General features: G+C 51.1%; 1 long non-coding RNA gene across 6 annotated transcripts; it reads right to left on the reverse strand.

The window, feature by feature from the left end:
- Positions 1-799: 799 nt before the first annotated feature.
- On the reverse strand, positions 800-11,555 carry LOC140630122 (uncharacterized). Of its 6 annotated transcripts, XR_012027910.1 has the most exons (6): positions 10,033-10,395; positions 9,433-9,598; positions 7,119-7,618; positions 6,151-6,224; positions 2,391-5,413; positions 810-1,184 (listed from the first exon to the last, which is right to left on the reverse strand). It is a non-coding gene; the product is annotated as an uncharacterized lncRNA (long non-coding RNA). The 6 variants fall into 6 exon arrangements; XR_012027911.1 differs by having other exon boundaries at positions 800-1,184; positions 2,391-2,571; positions 2,970-7,618; positions 10,033-11,555; XR_012027909.1 differs by having other exon boundaries at positions 804-1,184; positions 2,391-6,224; positions 10,033-10,409.
- Positions 11,556-22,711: the final 11,156 nt, after the last annotated feature.

Genomic DNA, 22,711 nt, shown 5'->3' on the forward strand with positions numbered 1-22,711 from the left:
ATCGAGGAGGAGGGAGAGAGGCAAGCGGTGGCCCAACTCCTCCCACATCTCCCGGAGCACAGGAGACACACAGTTTCCTTGAGCTTGAGAAACTCAGAATTCCTCCATCGCTGGTGTGCAGCAAACACTCAGTAAGTCTTGTGGGATGAATACACTGAGCACTGTTGTAGGCGCTGGGCTGTGACTGAGGCCAAAGAGAGTCAGAAATCCCTGCCTGCGTGAAGCTGGCTTTCTCATGGGTGAGGCAGATAAGGAATGAGACAAGTAGTGGGTGCTGCTTGAGATGGGGACACAAGCTTGTGAGAAATTATGGGGGAAAGGGACCTCTGAAGACAGTGGTTGGGAAGATCTCACTGCTGAGTGGGGGTGTGGGTGAAGACCCCAAGGAAGGGAGTGAGGGATGACACAGAAAGAGGGCTCCTGGTAGAGGGAGCAGCATGTGCCAAGGCCCTGAGGTAGATATGTGCCTGGTGCATTTAGCCAGGGTGGCTGCAGCCGGGTATGTAGACTGCATAGACAATGAGCCAGAGAGAGTGAAGGAGTGGACTTTGTTTAGGGTCCCATCTTCAAAATCTGCCAGAAGCATGTTCAAGGGAAAAGTCATTCAGATGATAAGGTGGCAACCGTGACACTGACGGATAAGACAGGCTACAGAGTTGATGGCAAGGACGGGGAGTTTGGGTATGTAATGGGAGCATCCTGGGTCTGAGACAGGTTGTGCTCTGGAGGAAAGCATGGAAGGGGAGTGACCTAACTTGCCCTAGAGCAGGTGCTTTGAGCCCAACTGAGAGAGATGTTTTGACATTTCCTGTAACAGCTGGACTATTTTTATTTTTTAAATATTTTATTTATTTATTCATGAGAGACCCACAGAGAGAGGCAGAGACACAGGCAGAGGGAGAAGCAGGCTCCCTGTGGGGAGCCTGATGTGGGACTCGATGCCAGGACTCCAGGATCACCACCTAAGCTGAAGGCAGACGCTCAACCACTGAGCCACCTAGGCGTCCCTGGACTGATCCTTTAAATAAAAGAGCATTGAGTCTTCATCCTAAAACGATCTCTCCTGAGGTCAGCTCACCCCTTTCCATCTGGGACAGCACCTCCTCCGTGTTGTCCTCCCGTCTACATCAGCAGTTATTGGCCTGTTGGGAGGTAAGAATGTGTGGCGTGGCACATCCTCTGCTCTGTCAACATGGAGAAAGGAAGCCGCTTTATCGAATCTGCCCTTGTATCCAGTTCCTAAACCATCTGTTGCTCCAGCCTCCCTGTGACCCCCCATTTTGTTAGGCAAAAGTGTTCCAGCATGTCGTGCCCACAGTTATTTTGGGATCCAAACCAAATTACTATCTCTAAGCTTCCTAGGACCTCATCCTCTGTGATAGAGAAATTGTTGCCAGGCTGGGAAAGAGCCGCTTTAGACTCTGACCACACGCACCATTGCTGCCCCATGTGACAGCGCAGGACTTGTGCCACCAGGCCAGCAGCATTTGAGTCCTGGCTGCTTCCAAAGACCTTTGGAGCCGAGCCCTGTCACTGCTGTGGAGCGTCACCTTTCCTTTCTACCCTCAGCAGTGTTCCCAGTAACTTCTGTGAATGTAGAGAACACCACTCCATAAAAGTGTGTTCTTAAAATGAGGGTTTGAGCCCATGTGAGCCTTTTTTTGTTTTGTTTTTACCAGTGTGGGGAGTTGGCTCAGGGGCCATGCAGGCCTGTGGGACATAGTTACCTTTGGAGGTGGCTTGCAAGGCACTCTGAGTCACTCTCACACCCCACAAATGCAGCCCTCCTGGAATAAATACTTGAAAGAAAAAAAACCCCAAACCCCAAACCTTACCCTGTTTCCTGGCAGTTCTGAAACTCCTAAGGGGTGAGATGTTGCAATACCAAGGGGGCAGGTTAGAGCGAGGTGCTGGGCTGTGGGAAACCTGGAGTGATCTCATCATGCCCGGGCCGTACGTGGGGCTCTGATTACTGCCCCGGGAAGTGTCAGCAAAGCAGGGAGAAGAGCCAGGCCCCAGAAATGCCAGAGAGAGTGGCTAACCTGGGTGAGCCGTGAGGTTGCTCTGGAAGCCCTGACAACCATGGTCAGATCCTAGCGGGAACGCTGTCTGCTGACCAGCAGCTCTGATTCCTTTGCTCAAACCCCAGCTGTGCTGGGGACTGACCTCATTCATGAAGTAAACATTGAATCAGATACCAGCAGGCCTAACCCTGGTTGAGTGGAAATAACATGGATGTTTCCATAATTATGAAGCTGCCAATTGGATTTGGCAAGAGGATCTCAAAATATGTCAATCGGAATGAGTTCATTACCTTTTCTTGCCAATTCAATCAGGGGCCAATTGCCTTGTTGCGGTTGAAATTATTTGTATTAAAATGCTTTACTTACATTTGAGTTTTTATATTCCAAATAATGTACTGGAAAGCAGCGTAGTCTAGCAACAGGAAGACAATCCTGGGAGCTGGTCAACTGGCCTAGCCTTGGGGGGTGGCGGGTGTGCCAGCGGTTACCGCTACGGGTCTCCTGATCCTGATCCTGGAGGAGCAGCAGGGGCTGCAGAGCAAGGGTCCTGAAATGGGTATGGTCACAGGTCTTGGTTCTGGGGTCCCAGCACGCTAGGTCGGGGGTCGCACCACGCACTGACAGCTCATGCATGGGGCATCCCTCAGGTTGATGCTCCCAGGCTACCTGTTGTTCGTGCCCTTGACTTCCCTTCTACCCTGCTCCTCCCTTTCCACACAGCCCATTGAGGGGATGAAAGCCTTGGTTTGTGACCCTGTTGTAGTGGGCACCACCGTTCATAAAGCAGTTTCATAATCTGAGGGAGAAATGATACTCGACGGCTGTTCCTTTCTTTTCCTCATATATGTGTAGAGGCATCTAGAGCCCAGTGTGGAGCCCAGTGTGGAGCCCAGTGGCCTGACCCAGCCCCAGCTCTGCCCCCACACAAGACCTTAGGCAGGTCACCTCTGCTCTCTTCAGTGCCTCCATCTCACCGTCTATGAAGACAGCACCTTCCCTCCGGGGGTGCTGTGAGGATACAAGGGTTAGTTCATGCACAGTGCTCAGAACAGCGTCTGGCTCCTAGAAGAGGGTCGGTATCTTCATCACTATTATCACTAGTCTGAATGAGTGCACACACACAATCCACAACTGCTGGAGTTGTGCATAGTGTAGTGATAAATTTACAAGGTGTAAATCAACAACTGCATTCTAGGCCTGGCAGTAAAGAAGCAGGCAGCCAGAGTTCTGACTGGTTCACTTTGTCACTTAAATTGGTTGTGCCGGGTTCATGTTTAGTATTTCTTCCTTAGAATAGTCATCTAATTTTTAAAAAAGATTTTATTCATTTATTCATGAGAGACACGGAGACAGAGGTAGAGACATAGGCAGAGGGACCCTAGGATCACGACCTGAGCCAAAGGCAGACGCTCAACCACTGAGCCACCAGGTGCCCTGATTTTTGATATTGAAGTAACTCAAAGAAAGGGGTCATCATTTCATTTGAAGGTGATTCTGCTGATGCTCAATTTCTGCGTGAAGTCGCAGGCTGAATAACCAGAGGGCCCTGTCCCCGGCCCACGGAGCTTTCTTCACCGAGTGGTGAGAGCAGTTGGTATTTTTCAGCCTCACAAAGACCCCGCTGTCCCCTAAAACTAAGCCATTCAAACTGTTTCCTTGTAATGCTGTGCCTGCTTTGGCTAAGCCTCCTCCCAATACCCTAGGCCCTCTGTCCACGCCAGGAGGGGAGGAGGCGATCCCAGGGACTTGCTCCTTCTCTGTATGCAGGACAACTGGGCCAGGTGGCAGATCTAACAAGGCCTGGCAGGGGGCTTCAAGCATTTCTGATGTCTCAGGGTACTCTGAGGAATCATGGAGAATTGATGCAGAGATCCTAAATGTAAATATACACACATATATTAATTGGATAAACTGAAGGCCAATGAACTTAGTTTTGATCATGGGCAACATTCTGGAGCGGAGAATCAAATGAATGGTTGCCTCGCATTTAGGAAGGGTGATGATAAGGGTCAACATGGAGTATAAAGAATGTCTCTCACTAGATTAGTGAATGCGTGAGCACTCTGCCATAGCGCAATGACTTTGACAATAGTTTGTCAGTTTCTCAAGAAATTCTTATGGACAAAATAGTGATGAAAAGCTGCTAGAGCTTGAAGGGCCATTAGCTAATCATGTGGCACATCTCCATTTAAGGTGACACCACTTGCTTAAGACCACCCAGCTAATTACTGTCAAGACTGGAATCTGTGCCTGGCCTTGTTTCCCAGGTGAAGGCCCCATCCAGCGCCTGTGGCTGCTGGGCACTGTGAGGTGGAATCCTAACAGCAGATGGGATGGTGTCCTCCTAGGGGTTTCTCTAGGGGCTTGCCAAACAGGTCTGTCCTTGGCTCTAAACTCTTCAACATTCTATCAACAACTTGGATAAAGCCAAAGATAACTGCTTATCAACTGTGCAAATAACACAAGACTGGGAGAGAAGGCCAACATGTTGGAATTATAGAATCAGGATCCAAATTATCTCAACAGGAAAGAATGATTGGTGGAATCCAACAAGATAAAATGTAACTGGAATACATGTAAGGTCCTGCATTTAGCTCCAAAAGGCGATTGCAAAAGTATAGGATGTGGTTGGAAAACATGTCCGACCTCACCCATAATCAAAGAAATGCAAATTGAAGCAACCATGAGATAATCATTTTCCTTTATCAGATTGGCAGTGATTAAAAGAATGAAAATTCCCCACATTTGGTGGCTAGGGTGTGGGGAAATAGGCTCTCTTGTAAACCACTTGTGGGCGGATAGACAAAAGCACCCTTGCTGGAAGGCAATCTGGAAATATACAGCAAAAGCTATAGAATGTACCATTTGTCCCAACAGCTTCATTTATAGAAATGTATCCGAAGACAGGTATACAAAGATTTACGTACAAGAATAATCATAAAAACACTGTTGAGCAAAGAATACTTTTGGAGGGGTGTGTTCCATTTGGGAACAGAAGTCTTGAAGCCTCAGAAGGGTACCTTACAGGTTTTGCCAAATCCTTGATGCTATAAAGAGGAAGGATCAGGGTCTGCGTAGCTCCTGAAAGCCAGACCAGGACTTACAAGAGATAGTACCCGTTAATTCTGTTCAAAATTAGGATGGGTTGGTTGCCTTGTACATTCCCCATCACCAGCACATTATTGCCCTCAGATCATGACGCTTTGTCCATGGTGTCAAAGAGGACAGTCATTGTTCCTTAGCTATTGGGATGAAATGCTCGTCCTGGTTACTTCCAATGTGAAGAGGCAATGAGTCTTTGCTGCATTAAATCATCAAAGGGTGGGGTCACCACTCAAGTTTAAGGTGGCTGGGAGGTCACACCAGGTTCCACTTCTGGACACTGAATTCTAGGAACAAAGTGAGAAATCCTCTTGCCATCCAACGCCACTCTTACTGAGGGCCTGATCACCCCCTTCACCCCAAATCTTTTAGGAGTGCCTGCTATGGGTTGGTCCCTCAAAGGTATACCTAAGGGAAGTTTTTGGCTGAACCTGAAGAAAAGACATAGAAAGATGTATGCTCCTCCTTCTCACTAAATCATTTCCACCGTATTTTGGCTTCCAGTACACAGATGTATGGAGTAAGCATTCAACTGCTCTATCTACACTTTTGCTCCTTTGCATTACTTTCATCTAAAACTTTCAATTTTGGGCAGCCCTGGGGGCTCAGTGGTTTAGTGCCGCCTTCAGCCCAGGGCCTGATCCTGGAGACCTGGGATTGAGTCCCATGTCAGGCTCCCTGCATGGGGCCTGCTTCTCCCTCTGCCTGTGTCTCTGCCTCTCTCTCTCTCTCTCTCTCTCTCTCTCTGTGTCTCTCATGAAAAATTAAATAAAATCTAAAAGAAAAAAAATAAAACTTTCAATTTTAGGGGCCCCTGGCTGGCTCAGTTGGTAGAGCATGTAACTCTTGATGTCGGGGTCGTGAGTTCAAGCCCCATGTTGGGTGTAGAGATTACTTCAAAATAAATAAACTTAAAAAAATAAAACTTTCAATAATAGTCATAAACCACATCTGCCCAAACTATATTAACTAAATTATATGCAGTACCCCCAAATATGGAGATACACTACTTTTGGATGCTTACCTTTCAGTTTATGAAGTCCCTTCCTGGGATGTCTTTCATCTAATCTTTCCATCAACTGTATCAGGTGGGCATTACTAAAAACACCATCATTAACTCTTGTTAATTCTTTACTGAGCTCTAACTTCGAGCCACTCTGTAGGCACTCCATCAGGTAGTCACACAACTCTGGAGCTGGGAGTAGCCCTCCCCAAACCATTCGGTGTCAGAGTAGTCCATCCATAGGACAACTCATCACATCACCAGCAACAGACATAGGTGGTCTCTGAGGTCCCGTACATTCTGCTCCCTCAAACCCCCATCTGTCTCCTACCCAGACCCCTCACTCTGAGCTCAAGTCACATGGGCCTGCATGTTTTCCAACTTGGCACCCTCCTTCCAGCCACAGAATTTCTACACATACTCTTCCCTCTGCTGGAAGTCCTGGCTTTCCTTCCTGTGTATCCTTTGGGTCTTGATAATGCTATGAGATGGATCATGCTTCCCCAGCCCTCAATTCATGTGCCAAAGCCCTCACCCCCAGCACCTCAGAATAGGACTATATTTGGAGACAGGGCCTTTCATGAGGTAATTGCGTTTAATGAGGCCCTTGGGATGGACCCTAATCCGATCTGACTGGTGTCCTTATAAGAAGAGATAAGGATATCTAGAGGGACAGCAGGGGAACAGGTGCACTGAGAAAAGGCCTCGAGAAGGCAGCCATCTGCAAGCCAAGGAGAGAGGCCCCAGAAGAAACCAAGCTTGTGACACCTTGATCCTGGATTTCTACCTTCCAGGACTGTGAGAAAATAAATTTCTGTTGTTTAAGCCCGCTAAGCCACAGTATTTTACCATGGCAGCCTGAGCCGACTGATACAATTGAGAAGTCCTTCTGTCGGGGATGCTTTCCCCACCTCCCCCCCCCACCCTCGCCTTTGGCACTATCTGGCTTTTACTCTGTCACACTTGTCACAGTTTGTGAATAATCATACATTTGGATGACTCTATTGCTATTGTCTGCATCCCTTCCTCAGGATGTAGACTCCAGAAGAGTGAAGAAACATGTGCATTCAGGTTCTCCAGTGTGTCTTCAGCAGCTAGCACAACACTTGCTGCTCCTATAGGGGCCTTTCTATATCATTGGGTGAAAGGCTGACATATTGTTTTAATGGCACTGCAAATGAGGAACTTGAGGCTCAGGAAGATTAAATTTCCCAAAGTCACCAAGCAGCTAAGTAGCAGAGCAGGACTGGAATCCAAGCCCCTGCAGCTCTGGCTCTTAACCACTACAGGACACTCCAAGTTTTTGTTTTTGTTTTTGTTTTTGTTTGTTTGTTTTGTTGTTGTTGCTGTTTGAATCTTAATCACCAGGCTGAGGTAGGGTTTGTAGTTTCCTCCACTGTCCTCTTTTCCCCAGCCTCTGTCTGGTTTTGAAATGCATCTATTCTCTCAACAGATACTTCCTGAGTGCCTGTCACATGCTGGCTTCTGTCTACAACAAGGAAAAAGAGACAAAATAAATACAATGGAGCCCAAGGGGAATGAAGGATGGGGGAGTCAGGCTAGTGTTTAAAGTCAGGAGGTTAGGGACGCCTGCATGGCTCAGTGGTTGAGCATCTGCCTTTGTCTGCCTTTGTCTCAGGTTGTGATCCCAGGGTCGTGGGGCTGAGACCTGCATCAGGCTCCCTGCAGGGAGCCTGCTTCTTCCTCTACCTATGTCTCTGCCTCTCTCTCTGTCCCTCATGAATAAATAAAATCTTAAAAAAAATAAAATCAGATTAGAAGGGCACCTGGGTGGGTCAGTCAGTTAAGTGTCTGACTCTTGGTCTCAGCTCCTGAGATAGAGCCCCACATTGGGCTCTAGGCCCAGCATGGAGCCCACTTAAGATTCTCTTTCTCCCCCACCCTCAGCGCCCTCCTTCCCCCCAAATCTGGAAGTTAGAGTAGGCTTTTTTTTTCAGTAAGGAATGTGGGAGCCGAGACTTGAGGTGAGGGAGGGAGTCCTGGGAATATTTAGGACAAGTTCCTTGCAGAGGTAAAAGCAAGTTCAGTGTCCCAGAAACAGAAACAAACCTGGCAAATGACCCATGTGGCTGGAATAAAGTGAGTAAGGGAGTCACAATGAGGAAAGGGGCTCAGCCAGAATCTAGGAGTCTGGTGGTGCAGGACATTTCTGGCCATAGTAAAACTTTGCCTTTCACTCAGTGAGAAAGGGTCTTTGGAAGGCTTTCACAGAGGAGCCACATGATATGACTTTTAACAGAATTTACACAGGCTGTCATGTGAACATGGGACTAGGGAGGAGAGGGCTGAAGGTAGAATCTGGGGGACCAGTGAGGAGGCCATTACAATAACCCATGTGAGACAGGATGGGGACTTGGTCCAGGATGGTGTCAGTGAGGGTAGGATTCTGAATATGTTTTGAAGAAATAGCCAATAGGATTTACCAACAGGAGGGATCCCTGGGTGGCGCAGCAGTTTGGCGCCTGCCTTTGGCCCAGGGCGCGATCCTGGAGACCCGGGATCGAATCCCACATCGGGCTCCCGGTGCATGGAGCCTGCTTCTCCCTCTGCCTATGTCTCTGCCTCTCTCTCTCTCTCTGTGTGTGACTATCATAAATAAATAAAAAATAAAAAAAAAGGATTTACCAACAGGACAGACAGAATGTTGAGTGAAGGAGAACTCAAGGTTAAGAGACTGAGAAGCTGGAAGGATGGAGATGTCATTACAAAGAACACAGGTAGAGCACCTTTTGGTGGGGGGAAGCTCATGAATTTTGTTCTGAACGTGATGAGTTTGAGCTTGCCTACGAGGCATTCAAGTTTTGATGCCAGATAGGCAGTTGTACCGTCAAGTATAGAGGGTCAAGAGGGAGAGGTCCAAACCCTCATCAACGAAAACAGATGGTGGTTAAAGTCATGAAACTAAATGAGATCACTTAAGATATTAAATGAAAAGAGAGAGAAGTCCAAGGAGCCAGTCCTAGGGGCACTGCTACATTTAGAGGTCAGGGGAATGAGGAGGAACCAGCAAACGAGATATAGAAGCCAGGGATGCAGCAAGAAAACCAAGAGTGGGGACGCCTGGGTGGCTCAGTGGTTGAGCATCTGCCTTTGGTTATGATCCCGGGGTCCTGGGATTGGTCAGCATCGGGGTCCCTGCATGGAGCCTGCTTCTCCCTCTGCCTGTGTCTCTGCCTCTCTCTCTCTGTCTCTGTGTCTTTCGTGAATAAATAAATAAATAAATAAATAAATAAATAAATAAATAAAATCTTAAAAAGAAAGAAAACCAAGAGTGTGTGGCACCTGAGTGGCTCAGTCGATTGAGTATCCGACTCTTGATTTTGGCTCGGGTCACAGTCTCAGGGTCCTGGGATGGAGCGTCCCGGAGGGGCTCCCCTCTCCTCGAGGAGTCAGCTTGAGATTCCCTCTCCCCCCTCTGCCCCTCTTCCTGCTTGCTCTCTCGCGCAATCTGAAAAGAAAACCAAGAGTGTTTGCAGGTCCTACAAGCTAAGTGATGCGAGCGTTTGGTGGAGGAGATAACTGTCTCAGATGCTGATGACAGAGCAGGTAAGGCGGCCGCGGGGAAGAGACCGAGTGTGCCGGGAGAGCGCACAGAGGGAAGCGGGCCAGGGACCGCGAATACAGACATTCTTTCAAGGAAGCTGGGATGTTTAGATAAAGGGAGAGAGAGATGAGCTGGGAGCTCAGGGAAAAGCAGAGTCACGAAAAGACTCTCTTAGGAAGAAATAGTGATATGCTTTTGGGAAAGACTTCGTGAAGGAGACACCGAGACCCAAAGGCGTTAGGTCACTCCTGGCACTAAATTTCCCGGGCCAGTCTCTTCTTCCCACCGGACCCTGCTGGAGGAATAAACTTTAGCTTCACTGGGGCCTCCAGCCTTACTCTGAATCCAGTCTAGGGCGGTGTGAATTTCTACTTTCCTCGGGCCGAAGCACTTCCGATATTTACTACCTCAGGTGAAAAAGCCCCTCAAGTCGCACTGTGGGCTCGGACTCTAGCTTTGAGGGTTCCCGGGAATCGCGCTTCCGCAAGGCGCGAGGGCGTCCGCGTTGCCAGGCGACCGCGGGGGCTCCGCGCGCTTCCGGAAATCCCCCGGGTCAGCTGACCGGCTCTCCTCCAATCCCGTCTCGGAGGCGGGGCCCGACGCACCGTCTCCATAGCAACGCCGTTGCCAGTCCGCGCTCCAGGCTGCTGCACCACGGGAGGCGCGCTCCGATGACACCACCCACCCCGCGGCGCCTGCATGACGTCACCCGGGCTCTGCGGAGGGCCCCCGCCGACGCGCAGGTGTGGAAGCGAGCAGGGCGTGGGACGCGGCGTCCGTGTGATGTCAGGTTGTGTCAAACACCACGATGTGAGCGAACCCGACGGAGGTCGGCTTGCAGCCGCGCCTTTCGCCTTCCCGGGAACCGGCGGAGGTGCTGCGGTTCCATCTGGCTGTCTCGGAGCTGTCTTGAGTCAGGCAGTCCTCACCTCCCGGTGCCTCCCTCCTTGCATCCTAATGCCCCCTACCAGGCCGAAGATGCTAGTTGAATTCCCACGCTGCCCATTCCAGCAAGCGTCCTCAGCAGGCCCTCTTTCTAAACCGGCGCCTGTGAGATCAGCAAGCAAAGTTTGTGGCTCTGGGTGCAACCAGAGTCCTACCGAGGGCCTCACAAATTCCCAGAGTCGGGACTTGTAGTTTGAAGGACTTGCAAGGACTTCTCTTGACTGCTTGTGCTTCTCTCACATTTTTTAGCCAGGATCGAAACAGTCGACGTGGCTAAGTAAATGCCCTCCAGGTAAATGAAGTGCCAGTGTTTCCAGACTCCTGGGCGGCACTGTGCTGACGCTGGGGATCCAGTGATGATGACATCTCTGCCATCCGGGAGAAGTCATTTCGTGGATGAATTCAAGAGACGTTTGTGACCTCAGCTGTGTGCTGGGCACAGTTTGGATTATGACTGTTCATTGAGAATGCAGGGTGATTTAGGATCTAGTGCGTGGCCAGGAGTCAGGTTTGATTTTGAACACAGGATCTGCTGAGTGATCTTGGGTGGGGTACAGATTCCCCTCTGCACCTTGATGTCATGATTTCTAAAAATGGGCATAATAATGCCTACCTCCTACAGGTGGATAAGAGCTAAACCTCATGCTACCGTTTGGGAGACCCTTTCTTTCTACTTTCTTGTGTTTCTTCTCAGAACGTACCAGGAGGACACCACCCCCCATAGAAGACAGCTTCCTGACCAGCACCCCGTGTCAGAGGTCATCCACAGATTCTCCTCAAATTGTTTTAAAAACAGCTTTCACCCAGACGCTGCTTTCTGTGGGTCTGTACGCTGAGGCCAAGTTATATTTAAGCAGAGCCCTCCTACCTCATCCCCAAGAAAGCTCCTCTAAAACCACCTACATCCAAAGGAAAAAAAAAATCCCTTTCTTCAAGTGCATGGTGACTTGAAGCATAACATGTGCAGTGTGTTAGAGGGTGGCCTGGGAGAATGGGTCGGCTCCTGGGTCTCTGTCTGGGGAGGAACAAGGCACCATAAGGGCTGGGGAGCGAGTGTCTGGCTCCCTTGTCACCACAAGGCCTGTGGTTTCCAACCCTGTCTGCATCCACGTCCCACTAAACAACAGTGGGAAAGAAAACAGACTTGCACACAAGCGGACACACACACACACACCCAGACTTGCACAGCCTTCAGAGGAAGTGGAGCACCAGATGTTCTGGGTTTCCTGTTCGATGCTTCCACAGCTGGTCGAGTCTGTGGTTGTGGTTTGTCTGTCTCGGGCTCATGTGAGAGACAAAAGCTGGGCTGACGGGAAACCTCCCCTCCCGGCCCCCCTTCCTCAGCTCTAACTGATCAGTCACACGGAAACCTGGCAGGTCAGACATTTCCTGAAACACCCAGAGCTTGGATTCTCCCAGGAGGAGGCTGACTCCCCCTCTGCTTGAGAAGCAGCCCCTGGGCTGAGGGTCAGCCCCCAGAGAACCTGGGGATGACGGCAGCGTCTCCGAATTTACTATTCATGGAGAGCTGCATCCCTGCTGAGCAGAAGGAAGCTGAGGCTAGGTTGCTAGAGTCACTGATCCGGGGCCTGGCATAGAGCAGCCCCTCAAAACACTCAGCATGTGCAGGAATGATGAGGAACAGAGAACTTCATCTCTGGGGGTTGGATCTAAAAGCTCTTGCTGGCCATCACTTCTTGCGAGTGGCTTTGGATTCAAACAGGCAAGGGTCTGACACTTGACGGTACTCCTGGTTTGCTGCAAGTAATTCAAACCTCTCTGGGCCAGGTTTCCTCATCTGTAAAGCGGAGACAGTTCTATCTATTTCACAAAGTTGTGAGGCCCAATGAGGCATGTGGATTTGCTTGATAAGTAGTCTTGCCCATAGTCACTGCTCAGTAAATCCTGGTTCCCTCTTCTCTTTGAAACACAGCCATTTATTTAAGGGTGCACCAAAAAAGCCAACCAAAGCATTGATCCCAGAACAAACGCCTGGTGGGGCAGTGGAGCAGGAGTGCCGCCGGTACAGGTGTCATCACCCATTGTAGGCAAAGGGGGCTGGGGCTATCCAGGGTGGGGCCTCTAGGCTCCAGGAGGGAACCGCCAGAGCCTTCCTCTGGGCGTGGAGGAGGGCTTGTCCCTGGGAGCTCAAGGGGAGAATAGATAGAGCTTTCCTTCACCCTTTAGCTCGGTGGTGATATTAATACTTACGGCTACTCTTCAGCCTGTTCTTGGACCTGGGCAGCCAGAACCCTGCCCTGAGCCCCAGCTTTTCAACAAGGCCCCTTGAGGCCCCCTGCAGCCGCAGTCCTCCCTATGGGTCATTGCCTCTGAAGTCTGATGGACTAGGTTCAAATATTGGCTCTGACACTCATGAGCTAGCTCTGCAGCCTTAGCAAGTTACTTTACCTCTCCGTGCCTCTGTTTCCTCATTTATCAACCAGGTAAAATAATAACCACATCATGGGGTAGCTGTGCTGCTGAATTAGTGAATGTATGTAAGCACTCGGAAAAGCCGCTGGCACAGGGTGGGGGGCATCACTAAAGGTCAGCTGTCGTGTGCCCAAATGCATTTGATTTTTTTTTAATTTTTATTTATTTATGATAGTCACACACACAGAGAGAGAGAGAGGCAGAGACACAGGCAGAGGGAGAAGCAGGCTCCGTGCACTGGGAGCCCGACATGGGATTCGATCCCGGGTCTCTAGGATCGCGCCCTGGGCCAAAGGCAGGCGCTAAACCACTGCGCCACCCAGGGATCCCACATTTGATTTTTATAAGAACTGGACGGCAGGTAGGTTCTGTACCTAGTTCCATTTCACAGATGAGAACACTGAGGCTCAGGGAAATGAAGTCAGTTTTGCAAGTTCACACAGGTAGTAAGTAGTAAGGCTAAGACTTCACTCTAGTTCTTTCTCATGTGTGAGCTTTTAACCGCCTCCCCCAGCTGTACTTTTTTCTTTTCCTCGGAGCTCCCCAGCCACCCCCAGAATGCTCAGCCTCTTCCTGCCTCCAGGACCTCACCCCCTGCAGTCTCCAGCTGGATTTCAGCTCTCAGGGCAAGGTCTTGACTCTTGACTAATGTTTCTCTGCAGGAACTTATCTTGCAGAGTCACTTTTTACAAGCAGTTGTTCCTAACTGGACAATAAGTTAATTCTAGAAACAAGTGCTTCTAGGACAATTTGTATTTTAACCCAGAGAAATGGGAGGGCAGCCCGGGTGGCTCAGCGGTTTAGCGCCGCCTTCAGCCCAGGGCCTGATCCTGGAGACCCAGGATTGAGTCCCACATCAGGCTCCCTGCATGGGGTCTGCTTCTCCCTCTGCCTGTGTCTCTGCCTCTCTCTCTGTGTGTCTCTCATGAATAAATAAATAAGATCTTAAAAAAAAAAAAAACAAAGAAATGGCCCTTTGGGGAGGATTTCACAAAAGCAGTCTGGCAGGAGAGATCTTTTGTTTTAGTTGGGGAGTGGGTCCTTTGCTAAACCCTCAAAACCAGCCACTCTGGTGCTGGCTTCGTCTGATAGGAGCAGCAGCAATGGTGTGGTGCCAGGGTTCTCAAATTTGGCATAATTATGGTCTGAAGAGCTTTGAAAATGCAGGTTCCCAGGCACCATCTCAGAGTCCACGAGCTACATTTCGAGAAATACAGGCATCATGGCAAGAGACACAAGACCTAGGTTCAGGTTCTCTAATTTAGCTGTGCAACCTCAGATGGACATTAAATCCTTCCGAGCGTCAGTGTCCTCATCCTTAAAATCAGAAATAAGCCTGTGTCACTCGCCTCATGGGGGATCACTGGTGAAGTACTTTGTGCTCTGTTACGTGCCTCAGGATGTGAGAGAAGTGTGTTTTTATGCAGTATTCAACCAAGGACTGCAGGGACCTTCAAAGGCAAGCACAGACGCCAGGCCCAAGTGCAAGGAAGCTCCCTAAATCTTTGGTGGGATAAGGGCCCCTCAATACACCCTCCTAAGCACTCCTTTGGGTGAAGGCTGAGGACTGGAGGAGGAGGAAGTGATGTCTTCCTTCCACCTCTTGGGTGCTGGTCTCTCCCAGCGAACAGCCTGGTAACATAAACCAGAGTGTGGTTGAGCACGAACCAGTCAGGGTGTGCTGGGTGATGGTGCAGAAACAATCTACCCTGGGTCTCAGCACTCGAACACAATACAAGTTTATTTCTCCCTCAACACCTATACATCCCAGCAGGCCAGCAGGCAGGTCTGCGGCACAGACTCGCTCAGGGCCCCAGGCGGACGGAAGGTCTATCTTGTGGCCACACCATCTGGAACACCCTGCTTCCAGAGTCAGCGGCTGGGGAAGAGAGCCTGCAGGATGGGGCATGGGCTTTTTACTGCCGTTGCTCAGTTTCATAGCCTCAGCTAGTCACCGGGCACAGCTGGGCCATGCAGGGGAGCACATGGCATATTTGGTGAGCATTCTTGCTTCTGCCACAGGATACCCCCAAGAATAGGAGATCGGAAAACCCTTGGCCCAGATTTTCAGCTTCCGTACAAAAACCCATGTCCCTTGAGAGAAAAGGCAGGAAGACTTCATTGAGTTGCTCTTGTACCTACATACTGAGAGATTCAGCTTTCCTGTCTGGTGGAGTGCCACTTTATTTGTTCGAGAAGGTGTTTTTTTTTTCTTTCCCTTTTGCTCATTCTTGTCTACCCTCAAAACGTGGGGGAGAGAAACCATTTGCTTCAGCCAGCCAGCAGTCTGGCCCAGGCCCCCTAGGATGAAGAGAAGCTGTTCCCTACCAGGCCAAGAAATATCCCACGTGCTCCCAGGGTCCTTTGGGTGCTGGGTAGGAGGCTGCCATGGCCAAGGGGCCTCGTGACCAGCTGCCAACTCCAGGGTCAGTCCTAGCACTCTGTGCAGAGCGTAGCTGAATGCAATGCAAACATCTCTGAAAATGGAGAACACTGGACTGGAACCCAGCAATTTGGGGCAGCAGTTTTCTGGAGCACATAGCTTGGGAATTTGCCTTAAGAAAATTTTCATTCCTAGAGTGTTGGTGGATAAATGGCACTTATTTGTTTAACCTCAAATCAAGCCACAGCCCCCATTTCTGGGCTGATTTGAAAGAGTTGTTTTAAAATAGCTGAACAAGCTGAAAAGCATGGGTCTACATTGCTGGAATGGCTTTGCAGAACGCGGCGGGCTCAGGAAGTTCCTGAATTTTCCATAGAATGTGACCAAGAGGCATGGGGAGGAGGGGAGACAAGCAGAGCCCGGGGCCCCTCTCCTGGAACACTGCACGTTGGCTGGACTGTCTCTGCGGTGGGTCCAACCTGGTCCTGGTCAGTGTCTCCTTGGGAGTTTTGGGGTGGGAGGAAATCTGGAAGATTCATTGCTGAGATCTCTGTTATTTGTCTGACCAGCCTCCGCTTCTGCTCTTTTGGTACTAGAATACCTCTGTCCTTAGGAGAATCTGTTTCATTGGTTTAGACAGGGCTGACTCAGTGGTGTGTTTAACAGATGGCTCTGGAGGGTGGACTGAAAAGCCCTGGTCTGTAGCATCTGCCAATTTCCATGGTGTAAATACTCTCATCATAGCCAATTTGAAGCTACAAACTTCACTTCACCGAACAACCAGCCCTCACAAGTACATCACTGGTGCTGATTTTACCCCAGCCAGGGATGGACACATGACCATGAGGTGCCTTATCAGAGTTCTTTAGGGTTGTCAGAGGAGGTTGGTTCTTTCCCTTGGCATGGCTAAATAGAGAGGATGGTAGTCTGGGGCTGCCAGCAGCTGTCTTGCCACTTATAGGGAGAGAATTTGTTCGAGAGAGAGAAAAAGGACACTCCTGGTAGCCTTTTTTTTTTTTTTTTCCTGGTAGCTTTTGAACTCCCGAATCCAGCCGTACCTGAAACTGGTGTATTCAGATATTCACATCAGTATTTCCCCTTCTTTGCCTAGGTACTGTGACTTGAGTTCCTGCCTATAAAAATGCCATGAATAACACAAATGGGCCACCCATAGGAAGCCAGTAAAATAGATCTGGTGTTTGTCTCTTGACTGTGGTGGTGATCTTACAGGTGCACACATCCATCAAGACTCAGTGAATTGTACACTCTAAGTGGGAGAAGCTTACTGTAAGTAAATGACAACCCAAGATGTTAAAAATGTAGATTGGGGTATGTGTAGGGGTGGGTGGGAGTGGCTTTTTCCATATTTTTTCTGCCAGGCAAAGGTTTGGGCAGGAAAGAAAGTGAAAGTAGAACCGTTCTACCATGTCATGTCAAGTGGTTCTTATTCTAACCTGTATCATGATTTATACCCACCGGCCTGCTTACCAGCTAGGACTCCTTGGAGAAGAAAGAGAGGAAGGCAGGATGGAAGGAGGGGAGGGAGGGGATGAGGAGAGGGAGGGAAGAAGGAAGGAAGGAAGGAAGGAAGGAAGGAAGGAAGGAAGGAAGGAAGGAAGGAAGGAAGGAAGGAAGGGCCTTTCTTGGAAGCAGGAGAAGCAGAGTTCTCCCAAGCTGAAGTTCAGTGTTCCCTTCTCTCGCAAGCCCTGGAAACCAGCCAGAGTTGCCATTATCCTTCCCAACCACTGAAAGTAGCCTTTAGAGCAACCACACAAAAGCAAATGGGGCCCAGCAGAGCTTTGCAAGGTGCTCCTTTGAGGAGGAGTTGAAACCAACCTGCTACAAACCCGGTTTTCCCTTTCTATCTCTGGGGTCTAGGAGAGGATGGGCTCTGGACTACGAGGGAGGGGAGAGCCTACGTTCGGCCTAGGGCCCCGGTCCCAGCCTCCAGTCCTGGCTCAGGGCTCTGAGGCTTCTGGCTCACTCCCACCCCTCTTCCCGTTGCTTAGGGCACCTGGGCCAACATCTCATCTGTGACACCGGCAGCTTAGTCACGATGGAGTTGAGAAATAATATTGGTAACAGCAGCTACTGCTACTTCTATCAGACTATTTGGCTGCCCACCCTGTATCTGGCTCGGCAAGCACAAGCTGATTTAATTTTCACAATCCTAGAGTTAAATTCTCCGATAATTGCCTTTATATAGATGAGAAAGCTGATGCTCAGAGAGGTTAAGTCATTTGCCTGGGGTCACACAGTGAAGAAGAGTCATTGCTAGGTCTCAACTCAGGTCTGTCTGGCCCAAAACCTAGCTTCCTGACCACAGAGGGCAAAGCACTGAATTCATAGTAATCAGCCCAAGCCACGTGAGCCATCCTAGGCAAGGTGAATTCCAAACGCCTGCCGCCCGCCTGTGTGAGAGTGCTCTGAGCAACACAGCTAGGGTAGAGGTTCCCAGGTACTGATCCCCACCTGCACCCCCCGCCAAGATCCTTGGGAGATTACTGGGGTGGGGGTAGAATGGGGCCACTCGGCTGCCATGGATCGGATCATCCCAGGACTGGCTCACGGCTCTGCCAGAGTGGCTGGGCACGCTTGCCCTCCCTGGCATGGGTATTATTCCAAATGTGACATAAGTCCTGTTCAGTCCAGCCTGCCCTACAAGCACCCCTCAGATGACTGCCTGGCCCCAGACAGAGGGAGTGCAGAGATCCACAGCCATTGATTGGCTTGCCTGTAGCATGAATGCAGGTGTGGCTCCTTGTCCCCGGTTCACTCTGGTCACGCCTGTTCTGGCCTCCTGAAGCTCCCCTTGGAGCCACCCCCTTTCCCACCAGCCCTTGTCTGCTGAGAGGCTGCTCCAAGGAAGGAACCGTTTTTGGCTGAAATTTTAGCTGAGTTCCAGGGATGCTGGCTTGGTCTGGTTGGGCAGTGTGGATAGATGGAATGGGGATGGGAGGACATGATGGCACGAATTGGGGAGGGGCCATAGGAAGAGGCTCAGATGTGGATGGAGAGGAGGAGAGTGGAGAAGGAGGAGGGGATGGGTATGAAGTGGCAGGGTGGTCCAGCGGATGGGATGTGGACCACCAGAGCAGGGAAGGTCCGTGAGCTTAGTGTGAAGGATGGAGGCTGAAAAGCAGGGAGGGGGAAGTGTGCCCCCCCCCGGAGGGGGGGGCTGGAGAGAGGAAAAACACCAGAGCGATTAGAGCAAAGAGAGAGCAGAGTGGGGTTATAAAACAGTTGTAAAACATAGTTATAAAATGATTATAAAACGTGACTGACTGGTGCTGTGTGCTGGGAGGGCCCAGGGGTCCTGGGCTGGGGAGGGCTGGGGAGGGCTGGGGAGGGTGGAGCTGCCCCAGTTTGGGGATGAGTGTCTGCTCTGGGTGGCTGCATGCCACTGTCTGGGCGTGTCTGTGACCGGCAGGAAGCCAGGCAGGGGCACCACCCGCCAGGTTTGGGCCTCGCTGTCTGTGGGTGTGCAGGGGGCAGCTGAGGGCCGCTCCACCCCAGGGGCTCAGAAGCCGACCTGGCAGCTAGAGGTGGGAGGTGTGCTAAGCACCATGATCTTTTCGCTCTTCAATTTTCCAAGCATTTACAACCCTGTGACCGGCGCTAGGTACACTCAGCTTTAGCATGCATTTATTTAATTTGCCCAGCCCTCCAGTGAAGGAGGCACTGTGCCCGTAGCTAGAGTCCAGTCTTCTGGGAGGTAACAAGCAATGGACCCGGGTCATTCCAGGAGCAGCTTGTCACTCTGTCTCCATGGAGAGGGGCAGGAGCCCAGCAGGGGCTGAGGCTGCTGGGGGCCCTCACATTTGACCCGGGGTGGCGGCTACCCCCCAGTGAGGGTAGTCGACCAGGAGTGCCCCTGTGCGTGTGCCAGGAGGGCAAGGCGACTCCAAGTGAGCGTGTGTGCTGTGTGTGCACGAGCACGTGCTGCGGGTGTGCATGAGCGCGAGTGGGGCGGGGGTGTGTGCTGCGTGTGCATGTGTGGGTGTGTGTGCACGCGTGTGTGCAGGGTGAGAACGTACGCTGCGTGTGCCTGAGGGCATGCGGGGTGGGAGCGGGAGCCGGGGCAGTGGGCGTGCAGGGTGTGTAGCGGCTCTGGGCGGGGAGCCAGCGGGAGGGGGGCCAGGGGAGCCCGGTAGTCTGGCTGCGGCAGGAAGTCGCTCGCCCTGCGTGTTCGGTGGCGTCGGAGGGCGCCTGCGGAGCCTGGGCCGGGACAGGATGCTGTGGTCTCCACAGAAAAGCGGGAACCAGGGAGGGAGTGGAGGCCCGGGCAGGGTGGGCGTGGGGCAGGTGCCCTGGCCTGGAGGCTGGAGGGGGGCCCGGCTGCTGTGGGGGAGCCACCCTCAGACACGGAAGAGTAAGGGGCAGGGGCTTTGCCTCCTGTTGGGGGGACGCTTACCTGTCCGTGTGCCCGCCGCCCGCCTGGCATCTCATTGCCTTTCCACCTCCTGGCCCCTCTGCTGGTCCCTCCCCGCCAGTCCAGGGCCCCGGAGCCCCATCCCCGCCCCGGCACCCTGCCTTCTTGGGCTCTGTCGCATTTCCCACCCACGGAACAAGGGTTTCTCCCTCATGGGCCCAACTACCCGAACTAATCTTTCAATGCTCCCCACCCTCCCCAGCACCCTGACCGCCATAGCCCAGGGCTGAGCTCAGGGATCCCGTATAAAAACCTGGCAGGTGGGGAGAGGGTCCCCAGTGAGACCTCATTCCCATGTTTCTCCTAATACCATTTGTTGGGATTAAAGATGGGGGGGCTTTGGCATGACACCCACGCGGGGCCTGGGTCACTATGTTGTTTTGCACGTCTCAACCTTTCATACTGTAATCCTGCATCTGGAAATTTAAGAATTTGACGCCATCTGGAAATTTAAGAATCTTAAAAACACAAAAGACTTTTCCATGTGAAGGTGTTCACAGTGGTGTTATTTGTAACAGTGAAGAATTGGAAACTCCCCGTATATGCTAAACATGGGAGAGCAGCCACAAGAATAATGTAGTCTATACACATAAATAACAGACAGACATTTTTAAAAGAGCATGATAACTTGGTGGTCACATAGAAAAGTTTTATAATAACATAAAATGATTGTAACTGTGTTGTGTGTTGTGTAACACACAACAATATCCCCACACCCAAAATGTTTGCATAGAAGGGACAGCACAATGTTAGAACTTTGGGTGATTTCTGATTTCTCCCTTTCACTTTCTGTAACAAGCATGAATACTGACACCAAGATTAATCATACCATAACGATCTGTTTCTTTTTTTCAAGATTTTTATTTGTTTATTTTAGAGTGAGCATGAGCAGGAGGGGTGGAGGGAGGTAGAATCTCAGTGAGGAGAATCTCCACACTGAGCGAGGAGCCCGACTCGGGGCTTGATCCCATGACCCCAAGATCATGACCTCAGCTGAAATCAAGGATTGGATGCTCAACCGACTGAGCTACCCAGGCACCCCTTAATAATCTGTTTTCTTATCTTGAAAGTCGTATGTATTTTTGGCAAGACAGTCCAATAAGGAAAAGAAGAAAATAAACATGGTAATATTTTGTGTATTTCCTTCCAGTCCTTTCTCCGTGCATATTTCTACATCTATAAATAGATGCACTTGGTTGACTAGGGAAGAAAAATCCCAAGGAATTTTGGAGGCGTTCTTTCTGAGCTCGGAGGTCTCAGTTGCCTGGAAGTGTCCTACGGCTGTGGGAAGTTAGGCCACTGGCCCAGGCTCATGGGGTAGAGCTGCTCCTTGCTCAGAATCTCAGGCCAGGGGAGCCTACCACTTTCGAACTGGGAGCCATCCCTTGGGAACCAGCTCATTGACCCGCTGTGCCCAGGCCTGCTGTCCCCAGGCCCATTGTCTGCACCGCACCTTCCTGTCTCCTCTATTGCCTTCTGAGGGACAGCAGAGCAATCAATCTGCTAATTAATCCTGACCTTTCCGAAGTCTGAAGTCTCCAACCAGTGGGAGACTTGCCATTTTCAAGTGGTTTGGGCAGCTGTTGGCCATGGGTGGGTGGGAGCGGTTTCTATCTCAGTTCCATGGGTTGGCTGATCAACAACAGATTTGGCCCTGGAGCTCTGATGGGGTTAGAGTACGCCTGGTCCTACCCTGAGTCGCCCTGCTGAGATGGGAACACTTCTCCCAGGGGTCTGGCCAAAGCCTCCGCCGCCCTGGCCCCCTGGGAGTCTGCTTGCCGCATTCAGGTGGCCCTACAGGGCAGTGGACTCATTTACCCCCACAGGTTGGGGCCAGCCCAACTAGCCCCCCCACCCCCTTTCCCAGGACTAGGATTGTCTCCTGGGCCTTGATCTCAGGGAAAGCACTGCCTTTGCTCTTCCTAGGAAATGCCCTGCACCCTGGGGAGGGTGGGGGATAAAGGAGGTGGGGTGTGAGGAAGAGTGTTCTCAGCGGAGGACCCCCTCCCCTTCCCATCTCCTCCCTCGCCCCACACCCCATCTTGTGGCCACATCTGCCCCTATGAATAAGATCCTGTGATTCAGAGCCTCTCATCCCCCTCCCGTGCCCCCCCCCCCCCCAACCACCCCTGCCTCTCAGCAGCTTTCTGATAACCACAGCTGTGTTTCTGTCTTGGTCAGAGGTGAACATGAATCAAGAGTCACTGGGTTCTGCCCTGAGCCGACTTTCCTTTGCAGCAGCCTGTTTCCACTTAGAAGGCAAAACAGGTCAAGCTGGCCAAGCCCTGCTTGCTGGGTCAGGGCGAGGACAGGGTGGGGAGGCTGGGCTCGGGACCAGGGCAGGAGTGGGAGGGTGGGACAGGGGCCCCCAGCGACTGCTGTCTGCACTGCCCTCCCGCGCCCAGGCTGGTACCAGGCACAGAGGAGGCCCTTGGAGTATTTTTGCAGAATAGATGCTCCTCCCAAGCCCCAGGGGTACATGGCATGGGATATGGTCAGATTTTACTTTTTAGTGCTGGGAACAAATTATTTGGGGTCATTCTCTAAAAGCTTAAATCTACCCAAAAAGCATCTGCTAAGCACCCACTGGGTATGGAATCTGTGCTTTGTTTTCAAGGGAAATCTCTGTCCTCCTGTTGCTGACCCGCCACCCGGCCCAGACTTGGAGCATCGCTGTCCCCAAAGTCTGAAGCCTTCAGCCCCAAGGGGGAAGACAGTGAGGCTGTAAAGACATGGCCTTATGGCCAGGCCTGGTATGTTGGAATTCAAATGAACTTCTTGGCAGGCCTGAACCACCCTCTGTGCTGGGAATGGGCCCTTCCGA

Source organism: Canis lupus, chromosome 3, assembly GCF_048164855.1.
Source record: "Canis lupus baileyi chromosome 3, mCanLup2.hap1, whole genome shotgun sequence".
NCBI lineage: Eukaryota > Metazoa > Chordata > Mammalia > Carnivora > Canidae > Canis > Canis lupus.